The sequence below is a fragment of the Alosa pseudoharengus genome, unplaced genomic scaffold, assembly GCF_046254945.1.
Source record: "Alosa pseudoharengus isolate Yale_2024_CS ecotype anadromous, Long Island Sound unplaced genomic scaffold, YU_APseudo_1.1 YU_APseudo_1.1_scf_7, whole genome shotgun sequence".
In the NCBI taxonomy this organism is placed as follows: domain Eukaryota; kingdom Metazoa; phylum Chordata; class Actinopteri; order Clupeiformes; family Clupeidae; genus Alosa; species Alosa pseudoharengus.
In genome coordinates this window covers 23,244,405-23,254,699 of record NW_027468859.1, presented here as the reverse complement: position 1 = coordinate 23,254,699, position 10,295 = coordinate 23,244,405, and positions in this window count along the sequence as shown.

Here is a 10,295-nt window from a genome sequence, read left to right as displayed (position 1 = left end):
GAATTAAATACAAAACACACTAGACTGGTATTAATTCAAATCTGAAAATCAATTTCCACATCATTGTTAAGGCGAGACACGGCAGGTGAAAACATCGTTTTTTCATGCACTGGTCAATTTCGAGATTTTGGGCTAATTTGCTACCTTAGCATGTATTCTTTCACACTACTACAACAACAAAGCCCGATTTACACATTTAGGTGTTTATTTCATTACATTTTGTCTACTCGCGCCTGTATATTTCTCCTAAATTCACCAAAAGTTAGTCTTCTAACGTTTCATGCTCTACCGCGAACGTGATACAAAACATAACATGTGTAGTACCGTTGGAAAGCTCTGTTTTTCCTGCATGACGTTGTGCTATCCAAATATGGACACTTCCTTTGTAACCGCAACCAATCGCGAAAGTTCAAAGGCGAGTCTAGGCTGAGAACGGAATCTCTTGGCTGTGTTCCAAGGCTGTTTTCTCAAATTGAGTTTTTATCATTTTCCAGTAGAAACATCTCAGCCTATGTAGCACCTATGTACACCAAACTTTCCAGATATACACTTAGCAGTATTCTGAAGATATTTACAGAGGGATTTGTTAATAAATCATTCCTGGCCTGATTTATGTGACATTTTAATCAAAAATATAAGGCAAAAATCGATTTTTTAAGGCTATGGACAGTATATTCTGATTTCCTAGGTAATGAAAGCAGATATCCTGAAATCCCTCTGTAATTTTATTTTTATCTTGTATGCAAACAAAATGAAAGAATAATTTTGTACCAGGCTTTATCATATGTTCAGATCTATCTACCGAAAATATATGCAAATTTGCGCATATTTAATGAGATAATGACTAATTTGCATAATTAAACATTCGAATTTCAAAAACTTTTAATACATTTTTTGTTCATACTTGTGTAAGTAATCAACTGAGGAAGTTTCATGGTGATGTCTATTATTTAAAATTTTTACCCTATTCACCTGTAGTGTCTCGCCTTAAATAATGGTAAGAGAATCTGTATTCATGTGTTCTTGAATTCTTGAATTTCCCCTTGGGGATCAATAAAGTATCTATCTATCTATCTATCTATCTATCTATCTATCTATGGGTTGTCACACACAGTAATGAAAAATACTGACATTTCATTATATTATTTTTCTGCGATAGGCTTATGTTGTGATATGGAGAATAACTAGATGTATCGCATAGAGGTACAAAATATGACAGCCGCTCAGTCCTGTACATCCTTTCCGCGAAAATAAATCACGCTTGTCAATTTGTCTCCATCTCCTACTAGGGCTTTAACTCCGAACTTCGTTATTCGAATATAATTCGATTATTTTAAACATTAAAGATATTCGAACGAATTTTAGGGATCTGTTAATATTCCAACCTGTAGCCTATGGAGATAATTTCTATAAATGTATTTGGTTGTAAACGTTGTTTTCAATTCAGATTCCGAGGTTTTTTTCACGCCTGGTGAAGTAAAATCGCGAGCTCATTAGCAAGGCTATTATTGGTCATCTGGGCTCCTGTAGGTGACGTTAGCATCCTGGCTGGTTCGCGCTTAGTGAGCTCACACAGGCACTTTTATTTTAAACTTCCTAAACCTTCCTCTGATTTTAATCACCTCCGTTATCAATCAAAGCAAACAGGGAAAAGAAATGGCAACACAATCATGAAAAACACTCAAATAAATAAATGTGCAGATAAGTCTGAATGAAAAGCAGCACTGGTTGAAGCCTGGAAATATTGTAAACAAAGTAACGTTAGCTTAATTTGCTAGTTTATCATAGTTTGGTTAGACTGTTCAGTTTCCCTATGTGTGTTTCAAATGAATAATTTTACTCCTTGGGACAGGCCCGTTTGAGTCTTGGAAAATACTCTTCCATTTGCATCAGGATTTGAGATGATTAGAACTTAGCAGTCAATTTGAATGCAACAGTTTTCAACAAATTCGTGCAGCGTGCTAATGATGCTAACCGGATTTAATAGCAATTTAGCCAGTCGTCTTGCACGATTAATGTTTGGATTACATGTGCATGCTGAAGAGGGATGCGCCTGTTAAGCAGGTAGGCCTACTTCTATCGCCTACTCTGGTAGAGTTTGACATACTACAATGCAAGATATATTTAGCCTATTTATTTATGGATAACGTAAGGCAGGAGGTGTGTGTTGCTTTTAATTATGAATGTTCTATCGAACATATTTTTTATTGATATCGATTACATGTCTATTGCGATACATATCGCTATCGTTTTATCGCCCAGCCCTATGCTCAATAATAACAATTTTAACACACACATAAATACTCAGCCTTTCGTGAACGTAGTCTATTGACATAGACTGACACACTGCCCTCTGGTGGAAAGAACATATATAACTTAAGATTGATACCAATATCGGTCTTACTGAAGACATTTAATGGTTAAAATATTATTGATACATATATTTGAATATATTCGAATTTTAATATTAATAAACAGTGTTGGGCAAGTTACTTCAAAATCGTAATGTACTATGCATTACTTATTACTGTCATTTCAAAGTAATTTGTTACATTATAATATTACTGTCTCTGAATTGTAAGGCATTACACTACTATTGCATTACTTTTAAGTTACTTTCACCAAAATATCTAAATATGGATTTGCCATTCTAAATGCAGTTTATTACGCTCAATGCAGCTTGCTCTTCCAAGGGAGGGAGGAGATGTGGTATAGCATAATGACTGAGCTAGGCTTAAGGCAACAGTAGAATGCAATAGGCGCAGTGCTCATAATGCAATACAAGGAACAATCATAGTCAGAATTTTGTTAAAAACCGACAAAAGGTCAAAGTCTGGTAAATTGTGATAGAAATACTGTAACTTTAAGGCCTAGGCCTACTCATTAAAATCAATAGAGAGCCTACTATATTGTAAATCAAAGCTTAAAGGAACCGTATGTAAGATTGTGGCCAAAACGGGTACTACACTACTTTCTTAATGTCTAGTGACATATCAGGGCAATTTTATGATTAATTGAAATAAATTTTTTACATACGGTTCCTTTAATAAAGACATGTCAAGATGGTGGCCTGCTGGCCATTTCGGTGCCCTAAGTGAGTGGCTTTGAGTGAGTGACATTTAAATGATAACTCAAACACCTAAAGTAAAATAAAAGGCCTATTATTTACAGACCATTACTGTGTATTTTTAAACATTAATTTCTGAAGAAATGCTGTTTTACTTATAAATGGTGCACTGTCACTTTAAGAGCATTGATCTTTATGTTGTCATAATGCCCTTTTGCCAGCTCTTGTTTACAAGCCTTATTTGTTTGAGTTACATTGATAGCACAAAATTAACAATAATATGCACATGTTGTGATAAGACCTTAACAGAGTTTTCTTTAACTTTAATGCAGCGGTTTTGAACAAATTTGTGCAGCATGGTCACGATGCTAAGCGGATTTAATAGCAATTTAGCCCACTGTGTTCTATGCAGTGCTTCTATGTGGCAACAACAATCCTTCAACAATCGTGAATGTTTTGTTAAATGCACATGCAGAGGAGGAGCAGCGGGCTCGTTACGAGAGAGAGCGGGCGGGGCGAGGAAAGGCTGTGTGAGTAAAAAGTGCAGCTCATTGAAATAATTTTATCTTATCTTTAATTTAAATAGCAGGCTTACAACATAGAACATCAATGTGTGGTGGCCGGTTTTGATTTCGTGGTGCCCAGCCACAGATTAGTCAACGTATGGAAAACACTGAAGGTGTAAAATTAAAAATATTTAGCAGCACACGTTATGCTTGACGAATCGACGCTCATATTTTGCGTCGACGTATTTTTTGCGTCGACGTCATCGATTACGTCGACGCGTTGTCCCAGCCCTAATGGTGGTCCAAGAGCTGACCATGCACCGGTCCAACTGAGCAGTGATGACAGCATAGGATGACAGTCAGGTATGAAGCACTGCACCATGTTGCTAATGTTAACGTTAACCGCTTTCACACACACGATATAAAATACACGATGATAAATATAAAATTCAATATCAAAACACTATTATTTACACGATTACTCCTGAAATAACTGCTATTAACTGCACATTCACTATATAAAAATAACTGTTTGGAGGAAAGGGTTTGCATGCTGTCGCCGGTTGGAAATTGTTCAAATGGCAATTTGTGCCGGTTCGTCCTTTTGGTTTATGGGATGAGTAGTTCCTTCGCTCGGAAATGAAAATATGTACGTCTTGTACCTTTGACTTTTTTTGGATTTTGTCTTTGTTTTTTCACTCGAAACGATATGTTGTATGCTTATGAGTTATGCCGTAGCTGGTTAGCCTAAGACATGCTGTAAAACTCTTTAGATACGGATTTTTCCAAAACATCAATGGGACAAATGAATGGGAATCTTACTTCCGGCACCTAACCGCATTTCGGCTGTGGGCGGGACTGTGATGCTTTATTGATCTACGACTCCATGCGCGCCCATCTCACCGATGCTGTCAAAAACCAAGTGAAGCTAATTCGGAGCTTGCAGTCATTCCGGGTGGATTAACTAAACTCCAGCCGCTAGATATTGGTGTCAACAGGTCGTTCAAAGTTAAACTGCGAGCTTCATGGGAGCAGTGGATGACAGAAGGCGAACACACATTCACCAAGACAGGGAAATGGCGCTGGGCGACTTACGCCACTATCTGCCAATGGATCGTGGATGCCTGGGCTAAGGTATCAGTCTCAACTGTGGTCCAAGCTTTCACGAAAGCCGGAATCATCACTGAACTGCCAGGTAACAGCGGCGACACTGACACAGACTCGGATAATGAAGAGAGGGATCCGGGCATGCTGGATGCCGTAATCGCCTAACTGTTAAACTCGGACACTGAAGAGGGATATGTGGACGAGGAATGAACTGAAAAAGTGAGTGTATTGTGTTGTATTTTACGTGTTATAACTGAACAATTTTGAGAGTTATTGTGAATACGATAACGTTTGATTTAGCAGTATCAGAGTGTGTTTTTTTTACGTGTTACAACTGAACAAGGTTGGGAGTTATTGTGAATACGCTAACGTTAGATTTAGCGATGTGTTTTTTTGACGTGTTAGGCTACAACTGAACAAGGTTGGGAGTTATTGTGAATAGCCTGCGGTACGCTCATTAACATTTGAACAATGTTGATAGTTATTGTGAACGTGTTTAATAAAGTTTGACTGACTGACTTATGTGACTGTTTTGTTTTGCTTAGCTTAATGCGCCTTATAGGCCGGTGCGCTTTATATATGAAAAAAGTTCGAAAATAGACCATTCATTGACAGTGCGCCTTATAAAATCCCCATGGTAACTTATGTGCCATCTCTTTTGTGAAACCATGTCAAGGCTAAATTCTTCCAGGATAACCAAAAAATCCCAGCTTAAGGCGAGACACTACAGGTGAATAGGGTAACATTTAAAAATAATAGACATCACCATGAAACTTCCTCAGTTGATTACTTACACAAGTATGAACAAAAAATGTATTACAAGTTTTTGAAATTCAAATGTTGAATTATGCAAATTAGGCAGTATCTCATTAAATATGCGCAAATTTGCATATATTTTCGGTAGATAGATCTGGACATATGATAAAGCCAATTATTTTTTCATTTTGTTTGCATACAAGATGAAAATAAAATTACAGAGGGATTTCAGGATATCTGCTTTCATTACCTAGGAAATCAGAATATACTGTCTATAGCCTTAAAAAAAAACGATTTTTGCCATATATTTTTGATTAAAATGTCACATAAATCAGGCCAGGAATGATTTATTAACAAATCCCTCTGTAAATATCTTCAGAATACTGCTAAGTGTATATCTGGAAAGTTTGGTGTACATAGGTGCTACACAGGCTGAGATGTTTCTACTGGAAAAAAAGAAAAACTCAAATTCAGAAAACAGCCTTGGAACACAGCCAAGAGATTCCGTTCTCAGCCTAGACTCGCCTTTGAACTTTCGCGATTGGTTGCGGTTACAAAGGAAGTGTCCATATTTAGATAGCACAACGTCATGCAGGAAAAACAGAGCTTTCCAACGGTACTACACATGTTAAGTTTTGTATTCCAGTCGCGGTAGAGCATGACACGTTAGAAGACTAACTTTTGGTGAATTTAGGAGAAATATAGAGGCGCGAGTAGACAAAATGTAATGAAACTAGATGTACCGCAGAGCGGTACAAAATATGACCGCCGCCCAGTCCAGCACATTTTTTCCACAAAAAGAAATCACGCTGAAAGGCCTATATGATTCTAACTGTCTCACTAAATTGCATTATCCACACTCAATTCTCACTGGTATCTGCTAGACAACAAGTACCAAAACATGATTAGTTCATAGATTTCACATGTAAAATTCATTTTATACAACCCCACCTCCATCTTGCCTGTTCATAATTATGAGAAATTCTTGATTGTTTGTGTTATGTTTATGTTATGTGTGTGGGTGTGTGTGTGTGTGTGTGAGTGTGTGTGTGTGTGTGTGTGTGTGTGTGTGCGTGCCTGTGTATGTGCCTGTGCATGGAAGCGTACATATGTCTACTGTGTGAGTATGTGTCATGATTACTGTGAATGTGTGTGTGTGTGTGTATCTGTTTGTGCACATGTGTGCACATGAACTGGGCTAACATGACCCCTGGAGGCAAATATACGGAAAAAATGGTCATCCTAGGCCCTACAGTTCAAGATATTCACAGAGAACTGTGTCTGGCCTACCCTCCTTTCGGGGGGTCCAGTCCAGCGGGGGGGCTACAGATCAAAACGAAAAATGACAGTTCCATGCTATCCATGTGGGGGTACATGCCCACCAAGTTTTGTGTACCCCGGTCTTTCAGTGTCCCGGGAATCCTTGTTGGTGTACGTCACTAAATGTACACATAAATTGTTTTATTGTAAGGCCCCCCATGAACGAAAGTACACAAAACTTGGCATGCATTCGGAGGGTGTCATAATGATCCTACACTTTCAATTTCGTGCAGTTTTGACCATGTCAGCCAGAGATATTGTGATGAAAACACCTAATTTTTTGCTTTTTAATTTTTAACTAGGTGGCGCTATACATGAAATAAGTGGTAATGGGATGGGTTGACATGGCCCCTTGAGATCAACATACAAAAAAAAGGTGGACCTCCTAGGCCCTACGGTTCTCGAGATATTCACAGAAAACTGTCTCCGGCCACCTACAGGCCAGTTGGTGTATAGTAACATAAATGAATTTATTGTGTGGCCCCCCATGAACGGAATTCCACGAAACTTGGCGTGCATTCAGAGGGTGTCATAATGATCCTACACTTCCAATTTCGTGCAGTTTTGACTATGTTAGGTCACAGATACCTGCGATTACAACACCTCATTTTTACTTTTTTGTGTTTAACTAGGTGGCGCTATACATGAAATGAGTGGTTATGGAATGGGTTGACATGGCCCCTTGAGATCAACATACAAAAAAAAAATGGTCCTCCTAAACCTTACGGTTCTCGAGATATTCACAGAAAACTGTGTCTGCCCTACCCTCCTTTCGGGGGGTGCAGTCCAGCGGGGGGGCTACAGATCAAAACGAAAAACGATGGTTCCATGCTATCCATATGGGGTTACATGCCCACCAAGTTTCGTCTACCCCGGTCTTTCAGTGTCCCGGGAATCATTGACAGAAATTTGGACATGCGAAAAAATAAATAAATAAATAAATAAAAAAAAAAAAAAAAAAAAAAATCTGACTAAACCTATATGACCGCCGCTTCGCTGCGCGGCGGTCATAATAAACACCTAAATGTGTAAATCGGGCTTTGTTGTTGTAGTAGTGTGAAAGAATACATGCTAAGGTAGCAAATTAGCCCAAAATCTCGAAATTGACCAGTGCATGAAAAAACTATGTTTTCACCTGCCGTGTCTCGCCTTAATCCCTTATCTAGGTTTTGTGAAATACCCCTCCAGTCAAAAAACCAAAACAAACGTCCTAATTAGTGTCGTCACGATACCAAAATTATGACTTCGCTACGATACCTGCCATAAATATCTCGATGCTCGATACTGAAACAATACCACGGCGAAATCCTAAAATATCTGGAAAAGAATGGACGCAGACCTCCAAGTGTATTGAGTCATTTGTGTTGAATTTGGTGCACTTTTGTAGTGTGCAGGTCAATTCTGGGTTCTAAACTTCTAAACTTCCAACATAATTATTTTTTATAGACAGTAAAATAGTAATTTTTGTGTGATTAAGTCCTTTATTGTTTGTTATAATTCATTTACATGGTGTTTTGGCAATAAAGTACCTTTAAATAGCCAAAGTAGGCTAGATCAAGGTTAGTGTTGAAATTACTGCATGCAAATCACTGAATGCTATGCGGAGGGGCCTAATCTTTAGGCCATCTGATGTAGGCTACCCTAGGCCTTCCCGTGTTTATGGGATTTCTTTGACAGTTGCAAAGGGGAAAAAGTGAAGATAGTCTTCTTTGCTCCCAGTGTACAAGTACAACGTTCCAACCAGGTCTTGGTCAGATAGGCCTACACCATTACCTGTTGCAATATATCTGTGTCGGTTACATTACGTCTATTTATTTGATAACATTATTTGCTACCACGTAAAAGCCACTATTATTAGTAGGACTCCACACGCTTCAGTGGTATAGCCTATGCTGTGGGCTTTAATTAGCGCATTTCGGGTAGCCTACCCTACATCTGGGCAATAATTATTGAACAAATTGCAGTCTACATGCCATGACAAACATAACCAGTAGTACTGACCGAATATTAAATAGATCGTTTGCAAGTTATGGCAATGTTATACTAGCGTGAACATTGCGTTTTCATCACAGCACACTATGATCAGTCATTATGTCTTGTCAAAATTCACTGATGAAGGAAGGTTCGCTTTATCTCAGAAAACCATACTCGTTTCAGTTAGGCTAGACTACAACTGAAGATGAACTTGGCACTAATCATGTAGTGGTGTTTTCTATAGCCTATTCCAGTGGTTCTTAACTGGTCTGGCTTTGGGACCCACAATTTCCATGATCATGAAGTCAAGACCCATATATATTTTATAGCGTTCAAGACAACAGATTTGGTGAGCTACGTGCTAAGAAAGGTGAAGTGCCTGTAGGCCTATTTGTTTGGAACATGCTGTTTGGCATTACATTTGTGAAGTCTCCAACTCCTGATGTCACCTTAAAGTACTTGACAGGTCTGTCTTTGACGGGTGTACTTTATTATGAGGCATTTTCACTCATGTTCCAGCAATTGTGAACATCGCACACTGTGGATTCTGCACCATTTCGTCTCAATTTAAGTCTATTTGAAATGGGCGATTTCTTCTCTTTTTTTAACCACAAGCTCCGCGACCCACCCAGAATGGTTCCGCGACCCAATTTTGGGTCCCGACCCACCAGTTAAGAACCACTGGCCTATTCGTTAACCTGTCGTTCTTTGAACTCTTTAAAAATTTTGGGATATGTCTGCAAGGTGCCAAGTTCTATGCGTACCCTACTGCTTTTGAATGACTTTGAAACATATTTTACAAACGGGCCTCTGTGTACCTGATGGCTTGTCTTCACTATCCGCGCGATGTATCCGTAGTAGTTCCAGATTTCACTTCACCTTTTGTTTTATCCACAAGCCGAGGACTGTCTTCAAAGAACTAGTTGACGTTGGCTGCGCTCTCACTCACTCAGAGATGCCTGCTTCACACGCCCATTTGCCTAGATGCTTGCAAGGAGCATGGAGAGTGGGAGCGGTCCACACAGACACAGAACACTATTATTTTAACTAGACTGCATTTCCGGCGGGAACTGCGAAAGTGTGCTTGCCCTGGTCCGGTCAGCAAAGTGAGCAGACAGTGGCATACGCTATGCTGAACCTGGCTTGATCCAAGCATTCTAACAGTGCCTTTCAGTATTGGAGCAGTGGCAATATCTCAAAAGCTCTAGGAGAGGGCTATTCAACTATTGGCTTGCGGGGTGAATGCGGTTCGTTGGATTTTACCTGTGGCCTGCCTTCGAATTTAGCTTCTATGACTAAGATCAAATGAATAAAATAAAACGACAGCAGTGATTGGCTGCAAAAATAAATAATGTCACGCATCTTGCGCCTCTCAAACTGGGCTATCAGGTAACCTACAGAAGAATTGAAATTATGAAATATGACCAAGACATTAAAATGCTGCTTGTTTGTCAGGATACTTTTTCACTGATTTATTAAAAAAAAAAATATGAGCTATGAGTGTGAATGTTATATATTCCATCCCCTAAATATGTTTTACTGGTTTATTTGACAAATAATCTATA